The sequence below is a fragment of the Cupressus sempervirens genome, chromosome 1 (assembly GCF_028749045.1).
Source record: "Cupressus sempervirens isolate cs-2001-9-10 chromosome 1, ASM2874904v1, whole genome shotgun sequence".
NCBI lineage: Eukaryota > Viridiplantae > Streptophyta > Pinopsida > Cupressales > Cupressaceae > Cupressus > Cupressus sempervirens.
In genome coordinates, this window is record NC_143118.1 from 882960482 (window position 1) to 882965791 (window position 5310).

General features: G+C 31.9%; 1 pseudogene; it reads left to right on the plus strand.

Moving 5' to 3' along the window:
• The first annotated feature begins 277 nt into the window (after positions 1 to 277).
• The window catches only part of LOC149580655 (vesicle-associated protein 4-2-like), a 7081-nt pseudogene continuing 2048 nt past the window's right edge, over positions 278 to 5310 (plus strand).

Consider the following 5310-nt stretch of genomic DNA (forward strand, 5'->3'; position numbering starts at 1 on the left):
AGATATAACTCATGTCATTTACAACATGACTAATCATTTCTAATGAAAGCTATAAAAAGGTAGTTCTATCATTCAACTCAGGATGATTGGAAGAACTTATTATATTTTGTATCTCACAATGATCACTTTGTAAGAGATCATATTGCCTTTGGCACCCATTCAGTGCAAGCATATAAAGTCTACCATTATAAATGAAATCATCTTTGAGTATATTTATATAGTCATATCAGACAACTTATCACAATATTTAGAGCATAAATATAAAATTATATCAGAGATGGCTTGCATATTTGCAAATTTTTACTTGTATATCAGACACAACGAACAGTACAAGGTACTGAGAATTTCTGCAGTCATTGCATGTAATTTCCTGCATATCAGAAATAGCAAATATATATCATCTTGATTATTATGCAATCATAATTATTTTGATCTAAACCATACTATATATGCATTTGGAATTAAGAATCATTCAAATATTACTTTAATACAAGAAACTGTTTCTATATTCATTGAATTGTGAAGAATTCAACTAGTATCTCGTAATAAAAAACATAGGGAAATTAAAACCACCAAATTATGTGACTGAGAAGTGAGTATGCAAAGTCTGCAGTTGCTCATTTTACTATAGACAACATTTTCCTAAGAAGCTTTACCCCAGTCAGGAATTGATACTCCAATGAAACATATTCACAACCACTAGTTTTTTGTCCACCAGGGTCCCTGCCAATATTTGAAGGTTGCATATGATGCATGACTACTACTAGGATTTTCTCCAAAAAAAGAAATTCATGTTGTCATAAAAGCTATTGTCTAGTAACATCCTAGCAAATCCCGTACCTCTAAATTTCTAATGATGTCTGTATATGTCGGATCCCAATTGTGACAGTTGCAAATAACACATTACATATCTTCCTAGAATGTTCTTGACAGGAAGAGATCCCCTATTTTAAAATAAGACAAATCAGAGTCAGTCCATTTAAAAGTTAGATATACAAATATAGGTGGCACACAGTCTATTAGAAACTTAAGCTTCCACTCTACTTACCAAACGTGAGAGTCATAGTTGTTGTTCTGGTTAATGCGTGGAGGGTTTGAGTCAAAACTTATACATTTAGCATATTTTTAGTTTTTTTCTTTAGAATGTTTGAAAATAAGAATAAGGTCATGGACATCATCAAAAATGAAAATACCAATCAGTTTTTAAAAATACAATTTCAACTACACCCCATAGAGTGATTTCAAATGAGGAACTAACTTAACTGTAAACAATTAGCAAAGTGTACTTAATTTTTAAATAATATTTGTTTAAAAAAACATGCATTCAGGCATGACAAAAATAAAAAAGAAGTTGTGTAAATAAATAAGAGTTGTCAAAGAATATTTTTTGACAATTGAACCAGTAGTAGCACACATAAATAAATGCTTTGATATCTGTCAGGAATTACAAAACAAAAAGTATTTGAACAACAAAATGGTTCACTCTTGAGGAACAAACTCAAATAATCTACATATGCAAATAGTTCAATGCATGCAACTATGAGAGTGATACTTCAAAAGCATCAAATGCCTGCTGAATAGACATGGCATTCTGCCTAGGATTTTTGAAAATCCAAAGATAAAAACAACTTGAAGCAAACTAGTATGTTAATTAGCATTATCCTCATTGCAAAGAGATTAAGCAATCTACCTTTTGTACAGTATCCTCTTCAAACTCTTCATTTTATGATTCTTTAGAGCTTGTGTCTTTCTTTGGGGGGCCTTTCACCTGGACAGAAGCATTCTGTAAATGCAAAATATAGTAAAATTGTTATACAAAATATATTAACAAGCAACTTGAATTTCATACAAGAGAAACTGGTTAATATTCTTACACAGAGAATGGACTTCATTAGAAACAACATCAAGAAAAAAGTGGCATTTTAGTTTAAAAAGAGATTTTAGGCACACCATAAACCCTAAACAGTAGAAGATTGTAAGCAACAAAAATACTAAAAAGCATGGTCACAACTCCCACACAAGTAGCAATATTAAAACTCATAGACCAAAATAATACCTTGTCATCTCTTAGCAATGCATGACAACCTAGATGTTCCTTCTCCAACAGTTGACTCTCATACTGAGATAGTAATTCATTTTGTACTTAAGACCTTTTTCTTTGCAAGAATTATTCAGGAGAGTCACAGTAAAAATAGAGTTAAAATAAAATAGAGCACACTAAAATAACAGAGACAATCATCAAATCTGCTACAACATAATTACATTTATTCAACATATAAAAATACAAACATGGAACTATGTAGATACACACCAATATTACAAGGAATGCCTTACATTGAAATCACTTTTGTCCTATGATGAAACTGGTCCAAACCAGGCATTGCAGTCTACTGAGATATCTATTTCCAAAGGCACACATTCACACAATCAGCAAGGTTGGATTTTTAATCAGTTCAATGTTTGGTTTGATATGAAATTTCAAAGTCTGGAAGGAATTACTCTGTTAAGAAGTAGAATTTTGATTTGCTTGAGAACATCCACAATTAGAATCAGAACTACAAGGTTCTAGTGATGAATCTTTTGGTCCATCCAAGCTATATGGTGAAAAAATTGTATATTTTTTCAATGTATGGTGAATAAGGGCTAACCATTTTGCAATGGGACCATTGTCTTCTACACCCAATATGTTCCCAGCATTCAATGGCACAATTTCCTAAAACCTGTAAAGAAAAGAAAGAAAAGTAGATGTTTAATGTTTACAACTATGAACACTTCAAAGAAATATAATAACATGTCAATGCCCCTTATTTGTGAGAATTCATCTAGTAGATTAATTACCACTCTGAGCGTGGATGAAAATGCTGATTTGAATGTTTATGTACACTTATTAAGTTTTAATGTAAAGACCTTATTCATGCCAAAATTTAAATGAAAATTGATTAGGATAGAAGGATTTTAATGAGTTCCAGACTAAGGAAAAAGGAATTGGTATAGGGAGAGCCATCTTGCACCTTCTGAGCCATGTTTTAAAGACTGACACATCTCTGGTATGAGATATGTCTCCATTAATTTTTAGAAATTGAAGAATTTTGCAATACAAGTTAAAAGCAAAAAAGAGAAAATAAGTAAAACAAGAATATATAATGTTTCAAGCTGATAATTTTAATGATACAAAAATCCATGTAAAGTTATAGCGATCAGGTATACACCTTTTAAGAGGGACATAAACAATTGTATGACTGATCCTTTGTTAGAGAGAACCTTCACTATTAGCATTCTTGTATGACTAATATACTATTCTTATTTTCAAAGTTCTATACCATGAAATTTTCAAAAATTGTTAATTTTTTTTTTTTAAATACCTCCAAGTCTATGGAAAAGAAATTTAAAAACAAATAAACCCTCCAAACAATATTTTTCTTTAAATAGATTCCATCTCTGAGATTTGAATATTGATTATTAGATAGGTTCAAGAGATACTAACTAGTGTTAGATGCCGAATAGATGATCGCCATAGCAACATCCCATTTATCTCCTTCTTTATAAAGAGGTTGGTTTTTCCAAAGATCACCTAGGAATTCCTTGGGTGAAAGTATGTCCATTCCAGGAATACTTTCAATTGGACCAGATGCAATACCATTTACACGTATTCCATAATCTATCCCCCACTCTAAAGCCATAGATCTTGTAAGACTATCAACAGCTGAATGTAAACAAAACAAAACTTTGCTAGATAACTTGTTTAAATTATTATTTAAGTAAAATGACTCTCATGTTTATGCTGAAACATTTAAATTTATTAAATAGTTAATTCAAATCTTAATCCAAGAAGAATATAATGATTAAAAATGAACCTTTGCAGCAGAGACATGAATTTGATACCAGAAAGCTGAGGTATTGTATTGTAGCACTTAAGTTTAAAATAACACCAGCCTCTGAAGGAGGCTTTCCAATTCTACCTTCCCTCAAATACTTCAATACTGCTTGACTCATTGTAAATGTGCCAAAAACATCAATATCCAGTACTGCAACCACATGTAATTTATCTAACTTCATGCCATAGTTAGGGAGAAAAGCTAAAACATCTAAAAAGAGTTGACAAAAACTTAGCACTTCCTCCATTGACATACATCATAATGAACTAAAAATTATGAGTCATCTACACCCTTCAAAAACAAGTCCTTAAGAAATTATGCTTCAACAGAGAGATTAATTCAAACATCCAAGTGACTTGGCACTATTCCGCAAAACATCAATGTCAAAGCAACTTCAATAAATCACTCAACCTTGTTAGGAAACTAGTTTGAATTTCTTTCCCCATCATTTGCCACAACATATCTAATAAAAAACATGCGTGCTTAGACAATGGCAAATACTCAAGTTGTAGTCTCCCTATGTGTGCTCCCACGAAGCACTCAGTCATTTCTCACCACAGGTTTCAATACCCTCATTAGATCATCCACGTTCGAGATAATAATTGTAAAAGACTATAATGCTTAATAATTAATAAATATTGTATAGATTATTGAAAAACTTACTAAATTTCTTGTGCTACTCTTTGTTTGAAGGAATTACATTGAGGGAGTGCTCAAAAAGATGAAGCACCACGACTTGCTCAAAGGCTCAACCATTCCAGTACTACTCCAGCTCAAGAAGGCTTAAGTATGGAGTTTCCTCCATGGTTTAAACCACTCTACTTGGAATCCCATTTGCAAAACCTACAACAAGTGTTGTGCCTTATGAACCATTCATTAGAAAGCCCCTTGAGCTCATCAATAGATAAGCCTAAGATATTTTCCATAGCAAGTCAAATTTTTATATTGCTATCACGATTCAATTGTACATTTTTTGAGTCAAACCCATTGACCCATGAATATAATATATGACACTAGAAAGAGGGTGAAATTGTAAATGTAATGGATTATACATCCTTTCCTCCTACTACTAGATCACTAAAGGTGCTTGTGTGCTAATTGTACCCCCTTTTCTTGTAGTTATTTGCAATTTGTACCATCCGATCAGTATAGAAATTTGTCTTACAATTTGTTACAATTAGTACAAATGATCTAACACTCTCAGTGCTTCCAACTATGGAAGCTCATTTTTACTATTAGAGGATCATTTTTACTATCAGATTTAGACAATATCACTGGTTGATTGTCATAAAATAGTACTCCATATTTTAATGTATAGGTAGAGGTTATTGACTCTCCCATAACCAACACTCATAATTCCTCATCTTAGATATAGCCAACCTTAATAGTTATAGGAATACTACTGGTAGCTACTAAAATTCCTTGCAATTTTACT